The sequence below is a fragment of the Polyergus mexicanus genome, unplaced genomic scaffold (assembly GCF_030449975.1).
Source record: "Polyergus mexicanus isolate NDT 795.1 unplaced genomic scaffold, iyPolMexi1.0 SCAF_5, whole genome shotgun sequence".
Lineage (NCBI taxonomy): Eukaryota > Metazoa > Arthropoda > Insecta > Hymenoptera > Formicidae > Polyergus > Polyergus mexicanus.
In genome coordinates, this window is record NW_027223325.1 from 11,904,327 (window position 1) to 11,927,207 (window position 22,881).

Consider the following 22,881-nt stretch of genomic DNA (forward strand, 5'->3'; position numbering starts at 1 on the left):
TTGTTATCAATTTTAGAAATTTTAATTTCTACGATTCAAACTTATGTATATTTCTGCTTATACAGAAGATAAATTTAAAATATGTGAGTGATTTTTTTTTAATTATTTTTAAATATTCTTTAAAATTATTTATTCTACTTTTAAATTTGCTATCAAAAATCTTCAGCATTTATATACGCACGATCTTGCTGATTAGTTGGTATCTTCTTTCGTTTATGAGACCGGCTACATTATTAAATATGGAATGATCGAAAGTTTCTGATTAAAAATTGATATTCTCATCATCACGCCTATTTGCCGTTAAACAACCGAAAGTGAGAAAAATCGCCGTATATCTTCGGAGAAGATTACGAATAATCGCGTATCGCTCGTTAATCATTGATGAAAGTGTTGTTCGATCGATTAGACATCGTTATAACGCGATCGCGAAGTCTCGGTGTTCGTTCTCGTTTCGATTTGTGCTTGGCTCGTTATCTTGTCTTCCAATACACGTGTTTCACGGGTGCTCGCGTTCCGATCGCGTCGCGATTGATCTTGAAATTAGCTTTCACTTATTCTATGATTCTTACATTACGATCATGCTTATCGAACGATGCCGGGAATCGTAACAATGACTTTGCGAAACGAAAAACATTGAGAAATAATTTCAAACTCTAAATGAGAAATCAATTTCGATACTATCGTATCTCTTTTTCCGCTTTTCGTTCTCACGTTTAAACGTCATAATTTTCGTATTTATCTTTCTTATTATTCGCGATAATTTCGAAAAATTACGTTTAATCGCGGATCTTTGCGAATAATGAAAAGGTCTTAGAATGACGTAGTGATATGTTTGAAGTGTTTTATTACTGAAATCTTTCGCTACTTTCTATCGTTACAAAACGAACGGAGAAAAAAATTTCAAAAAAATCTACACGAATGTAAATATCTAAGAGCCGCTATCGATGAAGAGGAAGCTTTTGGATATATCGAAAATAGCGATGTGTCGTTAACGCAACAAGCTGTCATTTATTCATTTACAGTTCGAGTCTTCCTCTCGCTAGCATTTTTTTTTTTGAAAGGTCGCGCGGACACGGCGTTCATGGAAGCGTAAAAGCGCGGACGATAAGCGGAGATAACGTTCCTCTCCAACTCGACGTCACAGTCGGATAAGTCGGAGCTCAACGATGCGCGATAAGTACTCGCTATGCCACTTTACTACTCACCGTACTCCTCTCGTCGACATGCCAATCTCGACGAATGTGCGTGTACGCAGATAACGAGCAATACAGATACACAGGCCGAGTTGCGGAAAGTCACTACCTACTAACGACTCAACGAGAGGATCGTTACACGCGCAAGATCAACCTTTCCATAACGTATTTGTAAAACATAAAAAATATGAATATTCAGATCTCTCCGTAAATGGACATCCAATCGGAATCCATCTCGTATGAGAAAGGAATTTTATAAAAACCGATTACTAACATTCTCTTATTACCGTGTCGTGTGTCAGGTGCAATTAGGTGAAATTTAATTACACAGTTTACAAAGTTAGTCGACAACGTTGTCTCTTTACATGCGTTTAGCGGATCCAAAGTGATTTTCGATGTTCGTACATTTTCGTTACACAGACACGAAACGTTCGTCTGAATAAATAGCCAAGTTAAGAGATTAAACTAAGCAAAATTGAGTTAAAATCTTAACCGTAATTAAACTATATATATTTTATGTTACAAATATCAAAATTATGAAAAACAGACAATAAATTAAGCTATTTATAATCACGCAGAGAATTGTTAATACAAATGTTATCGGTAATATTTTAAATCATTTGTTTATAGAGAGAAAATTATTTTTAATATATTCAATTGATGTTGAATGAAGCTGACATATATAATGACATGGGTATTTTCGAGAAAAAAAAAATGAACTTGTATAATCGAAAAAAATCATATATGATTTTATGTCTATTTCTTTTTTTAGCTTTTATTTTCATATAAGCATATTTTACAGGATAATATAATACGTATATCGGAAAAGGTATTTAAATTTATTTTAAATATGTTTAATGCTAAATTTCAATTCCTCGTACCGTTTACCATACATCTCGATATCGAATAGCTATCGCTGATATTACAGAACGTTAATCAGCGAACGATAATAATTCAAGTCATCATTCAAAGAAATTAGAATAGACCATTTCTTGAAAGTGGAACGATTGTTCGATATATGCCGTGTAACGTATTGGACGATCAAAAAATATCGATAATATCTACAATATAGTTTGAACATAATATAAAAATATCTTTGTATTGAGCACAGATTTAAACAGATTGCAAGAATTGCTCTAAATGATTTAGATATCTATATATATATATAAAAAAAAAATATATTTTACTTTGTCGATAATACGACTCGTTAATTTTTTTTATTTTTTTATTTTTTTTTTATTAGATACTCTGCTGAAAACATTTATTAGATGGAGCGACGAGTCCGTCAAATACATGTAAGAATATACAGAGATCTGTCTTATCGTTAACCGAGAGTTGTTGATGATAACGCGCGCTTTTCAAGATTTATACATCTGCATCAATTTAATGATCGCTTCTTCTTTTTCTTTTTTTTTTCCAACGAAATCCATACTTTTGATATATTTATTACGGTCCATTTTATCACATTTGATAGAGAATGAAATATTTTATTTCATTATTTTGCAACAAGATAATATTATCACGTATTGTAATAAAATACTTATTCAAAAGGTATATTTATAAATATCTTTGTACTTTTCTCTTCAAAGTATTAATAATGCAAATTTTTAATTTTGTTCGAGATAATAATAAAATCGTTGTAAAAAATTATCTTTTTTGTAACGGTCGACGGATTATGTAACAAATTGAAATGTATTAATTATAATATGCAGATTGTAGACGTGTAGATATTGTTTGTTGATTTTAAATGTAAACCAACTTTCGATATTTTTATGGTCTATCTAGTGTCTATAATGAAATGCGAAATATTATACGACAGTGTCATTAGAAACGTTCCCGTGTTTGGGACGTCGTCCGTTGCTCGGCAAACAGATTTAAACCGAGCAAACGCATCGCTCACATTCGTTTGATCAAATAATCGTACGGTACAATTCGCGTCCATTAGCTTCCATTAAATATCATTAATCACGGTTATGAAAGTGACAGCTTCATTTAATAATTATCCGGGAGCGGTATTGGGGGATTTGTAGTTTCGTACTACGGCATGCTTAAAGCCGGCAAACAACGGACGCCATTGTTCTCGGTATTAGAGATTTACAGCAAAGAAAGTTTGTTTACCCGCGTTATAAGAGCCTTCATCGTTCCGTCATTAATTTCAATATAATTATTCTCGAAAATGTTGATGACACACCGCGCATTTACTTCGATAGATAATCAAACGCTATTAATAATCGCATTTCAATTTTCATTTTATTCGACAAACTACCTTCTTACATCACGCATATCGACATCCATTCTTCCGCACTTTCGATCTACGATTTACGGCACATTCGTTTCATTTCCCATTCGCCGACGAGCGATCTAACATAATGTTAAAACGTGTTCCCTCTTTCACATAATACATATAGTACGGAAGAACCGGTTTTAACTTTTCCAATCGATGGACACACGCGAGTCGACAAACATCTGTCTTTGTTTGACTTATGTTGTAGTGATAGATAAGATTGGAAGCCATCTGTTGTTAAAATATCAATCTTCCATCTAGGATCGCGTGTGTTATACGTACATGTATTATTTATATGCGGTGTCAACGAAATGTTCCGAGAACATGGGCGTGTTATTTAACTTTGCGTCAATCTATGAACTGAATTGCTTTTTATTGCCCTTTCTTTCCTATCCATCACACGCTTTTCGCTTCGATAGTTTTCGAATAATATTTGTCGGCCAAGTTTTCTGCATTAGCCATTACGAATCGTATCGTCATGGCGATTATTCTACCAAGAGATTGGCGTCTCTCGTGTGTAATCGACGTAATCGGCGCGTAACGAGGGTAGATCCAAGTTCGTTGATCCCGTAGAAACGATAAATTTCGCGTAGGGCCCGCAGCTACGGGCTCCTAATTTCTCAGCTGGACATTGTCAGTTGTCCTTTTACGAATTCACGTTGCGGGATGTAATAAGTCGACCACCCGTGGATTTGAACGATCCGTACGATGCGGGAAGTCCAGACGTCTTCTCGTTCAAATGCGAAAGTCGTTCATCGATAATTGTTACTGTCCCTATCGACATTCGTTTCATGTTTGTTTCGTCACGAAAGGAATTGCTGTTGGACGATGTCGATCGGCGCAAACATTTTTCCCGATTAGACGACGTTAATTCGCGGCGCGTTAGTGCGTTTCTTCGTAATGAAATAATTTATACGACCAACGCCGTCTCTCCCAGCGTCGTCCAGCATTGGTCCGTGTAAGCTACGTGACACGAGACAATTTCCGAACGGTTTACCCTAAGGGCTTCTCGGGCTCTCGGCGTCTCGGGGCTGGATCATCGGGGGGTAAATTAAAACGAAGACTTATGGAAATGCAAACATTCGTGTCGCCAATAACGATTCCTCTTGCCCAAGACCTAGACCCACGAGGTTAACGTCGATCGAGGATGACGTGGGCGAATTATTGACGTAGGCGAGCCAATTTCATCTTTTTCCGCTCGAGTCTTGCACCGTTACATTGAAAATATCGTAAAAATATTGAAAATAACTATTACTGATGAAAATTGCATCGCGTCACATGTCTCATTTGATTAATATTAATATAGATCTTATAAAAGCATTTCTTGAAAATTAAATTGAAATGCAATTAAAATTGCGATGCTTTGGAAAATTTTCATTTCAATTATTATAATCCTTTCAAAGACTTAACGACAGATTTCTCTCTTCTATCTTTCTTTCTCATCAAAATCGTAATGCAATCTTATTCGATCAGATCCACAAGATCCAAGAAAAAAATTACACGCTGTAAGAATGCCAGAGAAATTCTAGGTGACAATAATAGCGTATTTCTCCGGCTTGCTCGCTCGCCGTCTCCAATCATACGCCAACGTACGATTGTTTCGAGAACTCTTGTGGATGCTCGCGTTTTCTGCTCGTTGGCCGGACGTGTCCTCGTTGAGAAAAACCGAAGAGAAAGAGAAAGAAAATAATTGGACATAAATCCACCGGTTGGTCGATTCGAGGTGGTCATTATGCGGGTCGGAACGTACCTTGGCTCGAGTGCAACGCAAATATAGGCCACCGTCGTATGCGCAACCGTATCCATTAAATATTACCTGAAATATGACAGAGAGAGAGAGAGAGAGAGAGAGGAAGAGAGACAATAAATAGACTGCGATAAGTGTGTGAATAATACAAAGATGATACCGGTTTGCATTGTTGCATGTCGTTGCGTGCGTACATCGGAAGAAAATTAAGGACACCGCCCGCTTTCCACGACTTGAAATTGTTTCATAATCGTTCATAAATTTTTAAAGATAATTCCTGACGCGTCTATATTAAAAATAGGAACAATTAAAAAAATTTTGTCATATTTTCTTTAAGAAATGGAAAGATTTGATATTTGAAGAAAACGATCAATATTTGTTAAAGATGCACGAAGCTTCATTCCGAATACGCGGATGTTTCAAAGCGGCATTCACATTCATATTCTAATTTGACGTACGTTTCTCCAATTTTGCAGTTTATAATGAACGGACAGTAATGACGAGAGGAAAAATAACTTGAAAAGAACGATTCTTTGATCTCACCGATTCTGATGGTTGATAAGCTTCTGATTTGAGCGTAGGATCCAGCTTTGAGCAAGCACCCGCGATTGGCCGGATTTGCCAAATGATGTATGCACATATATGCGATATATATATTCGCAAAACATACCCATCGCGCCGAGATAGTAAATAGATTTATCCAGTCCCCAATAGAACGGAAAAAAACATTTACATGCACATTTTGTTTGTTAAAACGTGATACCGCATAAAAGCAAAAATAATTTCGCGATGGGAACTGGACAAATTTTTTTACGCTTAATAATTAACGACACGTTTTGTTTACGTTTTCAAATTCACAGAGAGCTCGTACGCAGAATATACGAAGAATAAAAGTTTATTTTCGGGGAGCCGCGTGATATTCATCGCAAGTTGCGATGAATTTTCTAGAATTCACAAAATAATATTTTTATCAAAGCTATTTAGAACGAAGTATTCTTCCGCACCTAACGACTGTCGCGAAACATTTTCCTCCTAGTTAAGAAGCGATCACTTCCATCAGCTTTGATCTAAACTGACACGTGTATAATGCCTGTTCGTTTCTGACATAAGTCCGTGCTCATTGAACGTTCGTTCGGTCTTACGGATCCCCAATTCGTTCCGTCCCCGTCAATGAATAAAAATCACAAAGCATCCCAACGAGACCGACTATATTTTCTCCGTCGAATCTCCGAGCTTTTCAGTGGCTCGTTTTCTCCATTCATTCGGATTTTCTCTTTGAACGCGCATAGATGCATGCGAAAAGAACCATCGTTCCTTCATCGACGATGTTTATATTATGTACACAATGATTATTAATTATTAGATAATCAAGACAAAGAGGTTAAGGTGTTAAGATATTGTCTCCGTATAACGTTCTCCTCTTTTCCGCCCTTTTATCATTTTAATCTCATTTTTGATTCTGTTTTTATTACGAATAATTTCATTTTAATTTTATTTCTATTACAATTTCTGGAGAAATACGCGTTAAAATATATCAGATAAGATAAAATGTACATTTGTGTGAAAAAAGTAGAGACAAAAATAACTACATATATACGAAATATTGTATTTCTAATCGGGATCCAAATATCTTCGGGAATGAATATAACTGGAAATCCTCCAATCACCCTTGAAATACGCTTGCCTTATCTATAACGTTGCATCGTCAGCGACGTGTAACCCTCCCCTATAGGCAGCTCGTTTTCACGATTCAACCTTTCGCCTTTTTACTTCCCATCCCCTTTTCTCTCTCTCGTCCCCTCTCGCTGCTGTCTCTTTGATTTTGCCATTCGTGTTTGCTATCGCAATATCACGTGTTTGTCGCCAATCGAACATCTGCATTATGTTATCGGCGACGGCATCTTGGCTATGTTGGGACCGTGTTCGTTAAATCGAAACACATTGTCCCGACAAATCACGATTCGATATGAGGGAAACGTTACGCGAGCGCCTTTCCGTGCGCTTCCTTCTTATATTTCTCGAATCGTATTTCTATGTTGTATTTCTTATGTCATTTGCTGACATTTTTTTTTTTTCGCCGCCTGTAATCATTTAAATTGCTATTCCGTATACCAAAGCTCGAACCTAATATAGGATCGAGATATAAACGCGACGAATTAAACTTTGCGACATATTTTCGCGGAAACAAGGGGAATTACTGTGCCAATAATACGGTTAAACCGATCCAATTATCCGATTATCGCTATTTACGATCCCATACCGTGCTACGTTACGTAAGCGCGATGCGCGTGCACGCAAAACTAGCACGATATTACTTATCGTTGGGCTTTCAATCGTCAAATTAACAGTGTCCAGTGGAGAATGTGTCGAGTAACATGTCTTAATTTATACGTGTCGTAGAATTACTCGTTACATTCTATCTTTGTGTTTTTTTATTAGCGTTCACAATCGAAACGGCAATTTCTAAGTGTAATAATATAATGGAAAATATATATATATATATATCTCCCTTTTCTCTCTCTACGCCAATACGGGTGGGCGGGAAACGCGCATAAAGCAGCTTTATCGGTAGAATACGAGTGTACTCGTTAGCATAACGATCCGGACTCTGACGCCGCGAACCGCACGTGTATTCGGCTCGAGCGAGCCAATGCATATTTATATATTTCGGAGCTACACGGTGCGATAGACGTTATTACGTAATAATCCTGTTAAATGTAACGTTAAATACTATTAGCGTTAGGCAAAACCGTACAGCGGAAGCCACGCCGTTCTTGCTCAGCGAGAACGATTCGCTCTACACGCGTCGAAATCCGCTCGGCAGGACGAATGGAAAGTTTCCATCGGTTTACACGCTCTCGCAATAATCCCGGTATGCTTAGGGTGTGTCCCTTTTGCCAATAACGGTGTAACCTGATCGTCAAACATGTAGTTATACAATAATATATAACACGGTAACAATAAATTATATATTTGCGATTCGATATCATCGCCTTGCAACGAAATTGAATTGGATGGCTTTGTGTATAAAATAAATTTTCTTAATCCACATCGTTCAATCGTATCCAATATCTTTCCAATTTTCGCACAGATAATTTCTGTATCGATTAATCACGTTCGATAAATTTATATAGGTACGTAAAGGTATTATAAATTTCATTTATATTGTAGAATATGCGAATTTCAATCGAAATAAAATTATGTTTGGCAAAATTTCAAAATGATCTGTGGACAGTTTTTTATTAATTATTTTCTATGTTTTTTTGTATGAATTATATTTAATCATTCTTGTTTATGAATTTTACACGCGCGTAATTGTGAAAACCTTCATTTGCTATATAGAGAATTGATCAAGGCTGTAAAAAACTGATATATATATATATATCAACATTAGACACAATACAAAAAGGTATCATCACCGTTTACATCGAGAGATTTAGCGCGTGAGATACGATTCACATGGGGAAATTGATAAAAGTTACCAAGTTCATCTACGCCACACGCGTGTTATCCCTTTTGCCAAGATTTATAGGGGCAATTGATCCACCGTAAAAAATTGCATTTGCTACCTACTCATAGTAGTGTCGCGCGGATTGCACGGCGCGCAACTACCACCGCCCTTTAAAGTATCGTTTGTCGAGCCATTAGAGTCACGCGCAACAGGACTATCGTTTCTCTAGTTTAATCTACCGTAGAATTTTATAACGGGATAAACCGTTTACGCGCTCCGCGCTTATTTTTCTCTCTCTCTCTCTCTCTCTTTTTTTTTTTTTTTTTAAACTTTGGATTAGATCGTCTCGTTCTCCATACGCAATGCGTAATTTGCAAGGTACGTTAATTTAGCTGGTCGTTCAAGTGATAAAATTACCAGTCGCGGCGCGCGCGCGCGCGCGCGCTTGTATCGTCCACGCGCCCTTTCAATGATGAAATGTTTCGCTATGGATTTAACCTGTAGGTGCTCGGCCGCACGTAATTTGCCACGGGATTTATCATGGCGCAATTTCAAGCTACGAGCGATATTGCGAATTGATGAAATGTGTCGTTATGGATGTTTGCCTTCCGCCTCGCGCACAAACGACTGCGCGAAATATTTTTGCGCGCGAAGCATTACGAAATTCTGATGCATCCCGCTATCCTTGTGTGTTATCCGTCGCGAAATTGATTCCCCTCCTCTCTCCCCCTCGTCTGTTATTCCGCCGTTCTGGCAGATATATCGTACAATGGATCTTATTGAACATTGTGATTGAATTATCGATACGTTGCATACGTATGCGCTTGGAAACTTTTCAAATCTACATTGACGCATGTTCACTAATATCAATTTTTACGATGGAATTAATGCCTAATGAGCGCAATCGTGTCTTGTTTAATTTTTAAATAGTACAAATTAAAGGAAAATAGAGAGAGAGAGAGAGAGAGAGAGAGAGAGAGAGAAAATGCGGAACGAAGAGATGACGATTTTCCGTATTGCCGTAAGGCACTGACTAACGAATAGGAGAGCGTCCTCCTTTTATTAAAAAAAAAAAAAAAGACGTTAGATCGACATAAAGGCTAAAAGGGGCGGAGGAAGGGGAGGGGGATGGCTCAAAGATGAAGATGGCCGAAGCGAGAAGGGAGCGTCCGGAATGAATATTTTTGATGCGACGCGCGGCAACCGGCAACCTCCGCCGCGGATTTGCATAATTTCCAAATCTGCTCACTCCGTACGACGAAAATGACGTGACTTGACGCGATGCACACACGTGCGTGTACGTCTTTCGTTTCTCTCGTCACGTGCCGAACGTTCCGCTAGCTGTTTTCTATCGCGCGAAGAAATTTAATTACGCGAGAGAAAAGTTTTCGGTAACTAATTCGACAATTGATACTTGTATCGCAAATGTTTCAACGACGTATCGAGAGATTTTTGATATATTTATGTATATACAATATATATGTAAAAATAAAAAAAAAAAAAAAAAAAAACGTGAAATTTTTACGCTCTTGCGCACAACGCGAATTATATACAAGCTGACACTATTTATTTTTCGGACGATCTCTTTTATCAGCGGCGTTATCGCGGCGCCGTCTATAATCAAATATACTCGCTCCTCGATCCTGACGAGCTGTCCCTTACTGGTCGGATCACGGGAAGATATTGCGGCTTAAACGGCTGGAAAATTGTCCAAACGGCCGTGCCGCATAATTTCGACGTGACTTAACAACACTCGACTTAACGCCACCGGGTTACCCGTTAAAGCCGCTCCATCGGCGCCTAGATATAGCTCTGCTGCGCTCTCGCGCTCATCTCCCGCCCCCTCCCTTTTCTCCCTTCTCCCCAGCATCTCATCCCTCGATGTCAAAGGATTTTACGTGGGAGTGACATGGCTGTCGACGTCGTTGTCCGTTATGATCGTTTCCTGGTAACGAATTAATTTGCACGCGGCGTTAGAATATGCAGATCACTGTTTGGCGTAATAAATGGGACGGCTTCACCGCGTTAGGAGTTGATCTCGTGGACACGACGGAATGACACCGAAATTGCTATTAATATTCATGCGCAGCCCGAGATGGTGGAAAAGTGCTGAAAAGATAACTGCTCGGCGACGCTTCTCCTGTTCGACAAATTGGAATTTCTTTCTAAGCTTCGGCGGCGATCTATGGTTTATTCGTAAATTATCGAGGCCGGACCTAAACATTGTAACGAAATGTCATAAATTTTTCCGCAGGTCTCTCGAAAAAGTGAGATAATCGGACGAATTGTATAATACGCGATTAGAATGTTGAAATATCGTTTCTTTTTTTTTCTTTCTTTTTCCTTTTTTTTTTTCTTTTTTTAGATGCGAATGGCTAGTAACGTTTTTCGATTTTTCTGCGTGTAATTCTAACTTTATTCCGCACGTGTGGTATAAAAAAGATCGATCGCTCTTTTTCCTTTCGGCATTACGATTGATATATGTTCCGGTAATGCGTCCCCGTGTTGATCCTATAATTTGATCGGAGGATCATTTTATGACTTTTCGTGTAACCGAGTGACGCGAGCGCGATTGTTACCCCGGATACGAGATTGCCACGTTTTACGATTGCCACGCGTAAATACGGATTATATACATTTGAGTTAAATGGAAAGTAATTCCTTTCTTATCTTGTCAAAATATATCGCGCGCACTGCAACTCTCTCGTTTACGACTTTACAATGTTTGACGGTGGATTGATTTTTCTCAGAAACGATAACAATTTCGCACTAATTTTTAACACGATCACGTCGATAATATTTTCATTCTTCTAAATTCTTACTTATGAAACGATACGTTTCATCGACACGGCGAGTCGCCGTTTCATATTTGGAGGAAAGTAATCTTGTTACTTAGCTGGAACACCAAAGTTTCGTCGCCATCCGCCAAAATTAACGATCCGGGCGGGCTAAAGGGGTTCAAGGAAAGAGGCACAAATCAGAAACGCAAATCAGTTTTTTCGCGTGCCGTTTCGAGGACGAACACGCGCCGCATACCACCCACGTCACGCCACGTCGTCCTAATGAAAATTAGCGATAATTGGCCGGAAAATGAACATTTGTGGTGGATTAAAAGGGGAGCCCGCGAAACACAGACGACACACCGGCCCCGCGCGCCCCTCGCGCTTCTGCGGTGTCATAAAACCGGTTCGCGGTCTGTAATTTGTAATGAATACGGCTCTAACTAGCGCACCCTCTGCCACCCCCGATTTCGCCATCGATGCATCGTCGGTGACGAATCGGGTTCGCGCGACTCCGGCGCGCGCTCGTCGTCGTATATACAAGGTGGGCCGATTAAACGGAATGATCAAACGAAAGCCATCGAAGCGACCATATGTATAATTTACGTTAAATTTTTTCATTCTCCTTTTCTCCTTTTATCTATCGAAATTTATCTTCGCCGATTGAAAAGTCTCGAGGAGACTTTTATCGTTGAAGAAATTTTTAAGAAATTGTGCAATTACGAAAATTCCAATTAAGTGGTGCACATTGTCGAGAAGAGATTTTGGGCTCGTGTTGAGAAACTGGAATTATTCTCGCATGCTTTTGGGAGCGTCCTCTGATTCGACGGTTCACCCTATGAATGGATACCCGTGTACAAAGGTGTATCCTCTCTCGTATACCGTACCTAAATCATGCGACAGAACGGTCGTCGCAGCGATGCCTATTCATCGCGCACTCGAGTAGGTCCGAGAGCACGATCCTGACCCAGTAATTGGATTATTATTTCACCAAGGATAAGTGCAGTAATGAAGTCTCTTTCGGATCGTTATAATTTTAATATTATATAGATTGAATAATTTCACGTATTCGTTCGATGATGTCGGATTTTTATGGAAAGAAAATTTTCTTAATTAGTTGTCTGATTGATAATTTTTACATCTTTCTCTAAGAAGAAAGTTCGCGAAAGAGTCAGTGATGGTTACAAATGAAATTATATTAATTTTTAGTATGTAATTTTTAAATTTTTATTTCTTTCTATTAAATATTATATATTTATTATTATAAGTTTTGGATTTTTTTTAAAAACAATTTCGCCCAAATTTGTCAAAGCCTTGATAATTTATTGGATACGCGTATGTACGCATAGGGCGACCTTCCCATTCTATCGGCTCTACTAAATTATACGACAGAGACCATGATATACGTTCGTACATCGGACCCTCAAATCGCCTCTCGCGTCATCCTAATCTCGAAATTGCATTATTATTATCCTCTCCGAAATGCGACGACATTCGATAGTTCGCGGTATCGTGTGACGGGTCGCATCTTTTTCCATTAGTCGCGATAGGAGACGGAGATAAGGTTTCGATCTCTTCCTCGTGGACACCATGAACAAGGTGGGTGCCTCGTGCGAGAAAATTGAGATTTTCCATGTATATATATCATACATGAGCAAGGAGATCGTCGGCGAACATAATTGGCGGAGATGCTATTTTAGACGCGCTGTTGATGGTTCTCGATATACCTGAAGAATATTTACCCCATTTTTGGGTTCGTAAGAGAAGAGCGTGAAATTATCAATCATTTTATCTCTATTTTCTTTCTTTCGCAATTTATATTATGGAATTTCATCCTTTTATATTTACATCTTATTTTACATACGCGGAGAATATGCTCGATATTATATCTAACGTATCGCGATCGTAAAATCAATGATAAGTCAAAGAAGCTTGCTCATTTTTTTTTTCTTTTTGCAATGAAGAGTAATCATCGGACGTTCGAAATTCTAATCGCGAGTCCACTTCTTCCAAGGTAGCGCGGCGACATCTATTCCATCCCCTTCCGCGCCACGTTACGACAGTGGTAGTCGGACAGCGGTCCTCTCCTCCCTATCGCTCGTTCTCCTTCCTCGCGGTGGATCGAGCCGATGTACCCCGAATATATAGGCGTCTCGTCACCGTATCACCTATCCACCCTTCGCCAGAGGGCGCTCCTGGATGGCGTTGGTGGTTCGGGTGGGCCGAGGAAGCAGCGGTTGGCGACGGCGAGGGGACGACAGGATAGTCGAAGGGAGAGTTCCGCTGGAGGGATCGGTCGGTACGGAGGGAGAGGGAGGACAGGGGGTGCGCGTGCGCCTTATCACGAGCAAGCCAGAGCCACTCCCGATCGTCGACGACCGTCCCACACGATCCTCGAAGCGATCCCACCACCGCGTCAGTCTACCGTCGGCATCCGCATAGTCAACAACCCCTAGCTACCCCGAGCAACCCTCGTAAGATAGCACGAAGTTGTCGCGCGTCCTCTAACGGGTCCTCCTCTCCGGGTTTTAGGTCAGTCTGTAAGTCTCTCGTTAGGAAGTTAGACTGCGAGCGAAAAGTCATTCAGGGAATCGGATACGTTCGCGGTCGTCGCGTTTCCGCTCGGTGACATCCGCGTGCAATCATCTGTTGAGGATGAGGACGACGACAAGGAGTCACCTTGCAGCAACGCGGCTTCGCAAAGGATTCAATTTCCGTCGTCTTCGAAGGATTTCCTCGGGTAAAAAGGAAAAAAAAAAATCATCTCGTAATCATATTAATGTCTTCAAATGATGTCTGTTGTCACGTTGCTTCGCGAGATCGTTCTTCTTCTCCGAACAATTCTTTAGAGAATTTTCAGAATAAAACAACGCAATAAAAATGAAGAGAAAATTTCTTACCCGGCCGTGTTCTTATTAAATTGCGTTCGTATAAGATGATTAATAAATATCGCGGGAATATTTGCGATTAGAATAATGGTTAAAAGTTTAATTACTACAGAGTACAAAGTACACGGATAATAATAGCGCGAAAGGAAAAATTGAATATTATTAGTTTCACTTGGATTTTCTTCACGTAAAAATTGTATAGGATTGTTGTAATTTTGGCATTCGTAGTCATTCGATTGTTAGCCTTGGAAGTTTTCTCTTTGAGAATCTTGAGAGCGCGCAGGATTTTCGCGCCTTCGACGATCAAGTTTCCGCTAAGTGACACGTCCGCTGAAGGTAATAGGAAACGAGCTCGGGTCACCTTGCTGCAACGTAATCGCGGGATAGTTGAGTTTCCTTTTATTTAGTTGAGGATTTGAAGGGAACGAAAGACGCGGCGGGAAAGTTTCTATGGTCGAGTTTCCGTTAGGTGACACCTACACGGGACTCATTCGCTCGAGTTGAAAAGAAAAGAGTTGGCATCTCCTCGTAGTAAGTTGTTATCGTGTTTATTGGATCGCCGTTTGTGCTTTAGTCACACAATTGAAGTAGAATTAAATATATGGATTACTTTTCATTTTTGCAATATTCTTCGCAACAGACATTTTTCGTTACTAAACGTATAAAGGATCTTGAAAAAGTATAGGTAACAACATTTTCATTCTTAATTAGATTTGATGATTACAAAAAAAAAAAAAATATGTATTAATTTGAGAATTTATATTGTCGACTAATAATAACAAATGTTATAGAGAGTCAAAAGTTTTTATTAATTTTATACTAGTATAAACTAGTATATACGATTTAAAATAATAAAAGATTTTGTTTTGTTTTTTTTAGAAAGCCTTTGAATACAGATTAAACTATTTTGGCTCGATTTGTGAACGTAAATTGCTATCTCTTTTCTATATATATATATATATATATATTAGATCTCTTATATAATATTTTCCAATATATCTCCATTACGTAAAAAAACGCCGTAAATCCCCGTGGTAAAGCGCGCAAAACGCGCGTCACGAACATTAATTAAATTCTTTTGCCGACGCGCGCGCGGCCGAGTTTCCACAACGAGTTGTCGCGACACATTCGTTATTCGCTCCCGCAACGATATATCGTCGTCTCGTTTGTCTTCGAATGACCCGGCATTGACGATGGCACCTGTCCGTGTGTCATGCGGGTGCATAACACGTCACGCGGGCACGCTGGTTGTCGGTGCGTAGATAGATCGCACGTGACAGCTCGGCTTCCTGACGATCGGCGTTGAGCGAAAAGTGGGGTCATCGTGCTTTAAACCGTGCGCCGTGGAAACATCGTGTCCCGTCTCATTCTCGTAGTCGCGATCGCGATCGAAACTGCGACAGAATCGATCGACCGACCGCCAGGAGGCCGCAGTCTGACCATCGAGGTAAGTCACTACTTAAGCTATCTTTCGCGCCCGGCTCACCCGAGCGCGAGCCTCTTCCCCCTTTTAAGCGGCAAAATAATCTGTGTCCGTGTTGCTCGTCTCGCTAACTCGCTAATAGTTGACGATGTCTTTACCGGTTCTGTAGTTATTATAAAAGCTTTGCGTCAAAGTAGCAAGTTCGTTAAATGGATTATGTAACTTTGAAGATTCAAACGAAGAAACGTTGAGGCTGAATCGTACGTAATGGATTAAAATCAAATTGTATTACGGAAGTAAATTTTGCTTCCTTTAAATTCGAAAGCTTTTAATTATACCTCAAGAAAATAACAGAAATATTTTCTTGCAGGGTGAATATTTATTATACAGGGTATTTAAAAAAAAGAAAAGAAAACAATTTTCCGAAATAAACGGAATGCTTTTAAAACAACTAGTTTGTGAACTTGGATTGCGTTTATTTCATTATCTTTTTTTTTTTTTATCGACTTGCGTGGCCAAGCAAATTGCAAACTGACGTGACATCGAGATTACAGAATGAAAATGTTTTCCATAATGTGCGATTTTAATATCCATTGCAAACGTCGTCGTCTGTCGAGTCCAACACGCGTTCATTTGATATATCAAATCGATATAATATATCGGAATTATTTTATGTATTTTCGACAGGTGCCCTTAACAGCATTTATTAGCATTGCCCGTAACTTTTTTAATCGCACCGCGCGGCCTCCTCCTCATAAATCGATCCGATGATTAAACTTGAATCTCTTTTCGGAATTAGAGTGCCCGCAGCTTAAGCGACTTTATGATCGCTCCGAGAGGATAGGGGCAATGTTTGTGATCGAAAGTTTCAATTAGAACTTGGGAGCACTTTTAAAAGTTTCTGAAAATCGAGTCCCATCGTAGGATTAGGTGCGTGTCTAGACTCTCCGAGAGATATAATCATCGCAGCGAGATGCGACGAGAAAAAGAGATATCGTCGAGTTATCGAGATTTTCCTTTTATTCCTGATGAAATGAATGTAGAAAAAAAAATGTCAATAATACTCACATAATATATTTGTTGATTATTGTTGAATACGTAGCAAATACGAGAAGATATCATAAAATTGATTTCGCAATACGACTTTATGATACGTTATTCATGTGTCCGGCGATATCATCGCGTAGATTCGTCAAAGAGAATATTATTAGAAATATGAAAAGACGCTTGTAAAATTTATTACGTCATGTCCGGTTCACGTTGGTTTCTACAAGGCTGGCGTCGATATTGGCGTCGGCCTATTTCGACGTTTTATCATCTACCTCCGAATCATATTTACGCGAGCATTTACAATTGCGTTTGCACATTGGTAATTTCGCATTGGCGGAGAGAGATGACCGAGACGACCAAGACGACAAGGACGACGATGACGCTGTCGTCGACGGAGACTGAGAGAGGTCCGACTTCCGCGCGCGACTTGACGTTTCTTTACTTCTTCAACCTCCTTCTGGCACATTCAAAATCCGATAGAAACTTGTTCGTTACTCGTTTAATGACCGAGCGACAGTCGTAGCTCGGAATAAAAAGTTGCGGCGTGTTCCGCGTTAAATGATATTCCTGTTACGTAAAATTCGACGGACTCGTGCAAGTTTTAAGGGTTTGCGATAATCTCCGTTAAAGTCGCGCTGCGACAAAACGAAAAAATTGTTGCCTCTGTTTAATCAAATATCATGCTTTCTAGATTTTACAATTTTAATAAACATTTTTAAATATAAATTTTATATAATCTCTTTGATATTTTCAATCGCTAGATTTTTACTCGTAATCTCTTTCTCGTCACTCTGTCTTTCGGATTGAAGAATCTCATCGTTTAAATGTCGCGGCGCCAAAGACAAGGTTTACTGCACCGGTTGTCTTTCCGAGCTAAGAACTTTGCCTTATGTTAGAGAAACTGTATTTTTTTTATTTCGTCGCGTGTCATTCGACCACTCTGAGCCATTAGTCGCGCTGGGTAGTTTTAACTCGTAGAACGAAGGTAGGTTTACCTTTCCTCTCGACGTACCTGATTGTAAACCTAACTTTCTCGAGTGCTTCCTGAATAGCTGCGGACAACCCTTCTTCCTTTTTACTTCTTCATTAACGAGCCCATCTTATATATCCTAAGTTTAGCGTTTCAGCTGAATTCAACTGCGACTTTCCCTTACGCCCTCATCTTACGCTTTTCGTTTCGTTCGCATTCTCGCATTATATCATATCGAAATAACGATAATGTTTGTCACAATGCGATAAAATATCTCACATACGGAAACTGTAACGTTTATCGTAGCGTGTTTATAATAAATATCATAAATTTAAAAAGAGATAAAAATACATAAAGTTGATTCAAAGGGTGCGAAATCTCAAATTACGTTTTCAAAGATTTCATATAATTCATAGATTTCAAAGATTCATATAATATTTCGATTCATATATATATATATATATATGAAGAGACGTATATTAATTCGACAAAAATACTTTGATTGAGCTCAAGAGAAACTATAGGATTTCAGTAATATAAGTGTATAATTGATATTTATTTTTATGACAAGAGAGGAATTTTTACAAGTGGCGTGACTTTTTAAAAGAAGACGAATGACGATTTCTTTCCGGACGTCAACGGCAATCGATAAGTTAAAAACCATATAATACAAGCATCGAATATCGCGTCAGTTGTTGTTTCTCACGTTGAGAATATCCGCGATGAGGATCTTTTTGGCGGTGGAGATTAAAGAAAATCGATAGTCCTGGAATAGGAGGGAAGTGGGGGGGGGGAGAGGGTGTAGGGGGAAGGGACGGGAAAGCCGCAGGTGTCGCGGTGAGCCAGGTAAGCCTCTACGTAATTTCTGGCAGTGAGGGAAAGGACAGAGAGAAACGGAGGAAGGAGAAGAGAGGTAGATGTTTATCGGATAGAACTACGATAAAATCGAAGGAAGTTTAGTTTAGAGGTGGAAGATTGGAATAAGCAATCGCGTGACTACGTTCAAAAGAGAGATATAATAATCACTCGATCATATATTAATCGTCAATGAAAATTTTCGGCGTTTCTTTTCTCATTTTCTTCTGTTATGTATATCATGACAATTATTACGAGAAAATATAAATCATGAATCTATCCCCTTTTTCTCTTTTTCCTTCTACGATAATATTATGTACACTTCGTCTAGATTTTATTATATCGAAAGTGCGTTGTATCGGAGATTTTAATTTTTGCATTTTTAATTTCTCTAACAATGCGAAATTTCATTGAAAAAGTCTTAGGGAAGAGGAAGGATGGTTACTCGATTACTCGTTTATATTCGAACATTGTTATTATTATTATTATTATTATTATTTTTTTTTTTTTTAATATCTAGAAGCAGGCAGATGCATATATAAATTATTATTAATACACGCATAATCCGCTCGCGACGATTATTGGGAAAGAGGGAGGGGATAAAGTTTTTCCGATACCAGGTATCCTCTACCTCATTCACTGTGTAATCTGCGTAAATGTTTTCATAACATACACATAGCATAGCGCGCCGGTATCTCGCGTAAACTAAATAACGAAATTTGCAATTTATTTATCGGTACTTGCAATACGACCGGTTGAAGTGCATCAATGGGCGATTCGCGTAAATATATCGCTCGTGTATCGCGATACACTCAATTATATGTCGAGCTTTTATTAGCGATCGCAAACATTCGCCGAGCGAAAAGCGATCCGCGAAAAAGAGAGAGAGGAAGAAAATTACGCGACGGCCGATTTTGAATTTTTCAATAACTCGTCGTTCGCGACGAAGAACTTTCCGCTCCGCTCCGCGCCGCGGCGTTCCATTGACCGAGCGTTAAATAATATCGCGCTTTTCCACGAGCGTAAAGCTTTATCGCTCAAGCTGCTTCCTGATCCCCGCTGTGTGAAATTGCTTTACGTCTGCTCCAATGGGTACGAGGGCTTTTGAGATTTTTGTTGCTTTATGTTCCCCGACACGCTCCTCGCTATCCTCCGCCCCCCCCCCCCCCCGCTCGTCATCTTGCGGGCGCGGATAAATCATTTGCCGGATGTCAACCGGATAAATAGATATTTCGTTATACAATTTTATCGATTCTCGTTAGAGGGAAGTTTCGCGCCGTTTATAGATCGGCTCTCCGGTCTCAAGTTTCTACGCTTGTAAGCGTAATAATGGAGACTCCGCATTACTCGTTACGCAATCTCATCGTTATCGCGATTGTTCGTCGATACGCTGATAACATATAATTCCTGAAAGAGAATGTTGTCGCGATTGCCGGAGAAGTAACGTTTCGCAACGTCAACGCTGCGCGTCTCAAAGTTATAAAAGGAAGAGAGATATAATTAAAGATAATTAGATCGCGTTTAATTGGCTTCTTTGAAAAGCGTCGTGATTTTTGTCACGACAGATTGTACGCGCGCGTGTGCCGCCGACGTATATTCAATATCGCAGCTTTATTAACGCTAAGTCTTTATCTAGCGCGTCTCGGTTGAACGTAATATCATTTATTTGACATTATACACGCGGCGTCTCTCGAATAAAAATTGAAAAGCCGCTACATATACGTCTATGGTACTCTCTGGTCAACTTAATTTAATGAAAAAAAATGAATTGCGTCGTATGTTTAGGAATGCCGGAAGTGTACGTTGTCGGCGGCGAATTAACGGGGAAAGAAGAGAGATGTACGGCAACTGGCATGCACATTCGCGATGAGCATTGTTCAATTGAACGAAGCAAAAGAGAGATTGAGAGGAGAATTTTTTTTTTCTTTCTTTCTTGACAAAGGAAATCGCATACGATAAATATTCGCGTACGGTTTTCCGTTTCGAATCGAATGTAATGCACTGCTGAGAATACGAGCGAGACGCGGGGGAACAATGACGTACGCGTTTCCTGGGGAAACGATGCCGCACCTTAGCGGGTTCATCGATCAATTCCACTTGTGCATAATATATACGTGTACTACAGTTGGATCCTATTTGTACATTTATTTTTCGTTCCCGTATCTTTGCTCTTTATTGATCCCGAAAAAAAAACGAAAAAAAACAAAAAAAAAAAAACGGAGATTCTCGACGATATGTTTTATAGAGAGAAAATGAACAAACGAAAACTCTCTCTGTAATATCGATAATATAATCTTTCAATTGCATTATTCAATTATACACAGAACTATATCTTATATTCTTTTCCATCTATTTCCGATACCAAGCTTAATGCTTAACGCGCTCTCTCGTTTATTATATTAAATAAAAATGATTATTTATGTAATAAAACAATAGACTTACGCGGGATTGATTAATAAATAAACGAATAATGCTCTCGACAATCCGATTGCGTTAATTTACGCTCCGTCATCTCGGCAAAGAGAGTGCCGAAATTCGGATATAATTGATACTTACTTTGTACTTTGCGACGAGCGATATACGCGAATGACATATAAGAGTTGCTCGCTGCTTTTCTTGTCTACACAAATATTTGGCGAAGAGACCTACTTGCGTGCAGTCGCGCACGTGTGTTACACGTTATACGCATAATGCGCATGTATTACGAGCGCAAGAACAACTCGGAGTGATCGCAACGTTATGTTTGCCCGTAGCAGAGTATGCGTGTGGTCCGCGCAGCACACGGGGTATATTCCGGAATATATATATATATATATATATATATGTATATATATGACAATGCAATGTATAAGCCCGGTTGTCGCTTTAACAATTAGCTTAATTGTTTATGTGACCGAGAACGCGTCAGCGCCGTTGGCGCAATGTTGATTCCCAACTGCATTGGAATTGAGTATAACTAGTTTATATAACAAATTTTGTTGTCCGAATGATTTTGGAAATTTTGTAAAATGCATAAGCTGGGAGATAAATCTCCTATAAAATTCAAAGGATATTTCTAAATCTCTTTTTCTAATAGACTCTTGTATATTAGGGTACATTACGATCGGCAGCGCGAATCACAAAACTATCGTACACACGATGTACAATATTTCAAGAATTGCGATGCATCATATGTGAAACAAAATGATAATTGATTGAAAAGCGACTGAACATAGAATACGTCGAAATATTGTATATATATATATCCGGATTTAATATGTATATTGAAATATACATAGATCAGGATTTAATAGTTAATAATAATAATTAATTCGAAATCGACATATTAAGGAGCCCCTTTACCTTTGGACGTTGGAAAAGTTATTTTTGCGTTATTTTCTTTGAAAAAACTATGCGGCGGATCGATTTGAATCTTTTTTCACATTTATTATATATATCTTGAATAATACGTAAAAAAAAAAAAAAAAAAAAAAAAAAAAAAAAAAATGTTTAAAAAATCAATTTAGTTTAAAAAATATAATTTGAAAGCGCTTCAAAAACAAAACAAAACAAAAATGGTGTGCACGATTGCTCGTTAGCTTAGGATAAAAATCTAAAGCGAATAAATTTAATCTCACATAGTTTACACCAGACAAAAGAATCATTTAAATTCGATCCGAAATGTAGACAGAGATGCTAAACTACACGTATATATCTTGCTATCGCTGAAAAGTTTATCGAATAAAGCGAATTTTTCTTTTCGAGATAAAACAGGATCTTATATAGGCTGGTAGTTCCGATATTCATTGTCAATAATATCTATATAGTTTAACACGTATATTTTAGATTTTCAGTTTTTTCATTGTCAGTGAAAAAAACCATAGTAAACTATTAGACAGAGATAGCATGCTTTGTATCAACATTCTATTGTATATTTTTATCCCCTCTACTTTTCTCTGTTTCTCAATCAACGGAAGCTTCTTTCTTTACCCTACCACGCGTTTTTAAACAAAGACAGATCGATGATCGTGCAACAGCTATCTCCTTCTATTTTTTCACGCCTTCTGATTACGGGAGACGTAGAGACGTCGCGCAGTATCTATATATTGTATTATATGTCTATGGGGGAAAAATGAAGGACCTGCTATGAAGAGCAACATAAATACTACGAAAGATTACTGCGAGTACTTTATAACATGGACTCTTGTGCCTAGCGGCTCGTTTTATCGATATTATCACTTTTAATAATTTATACTTTTAA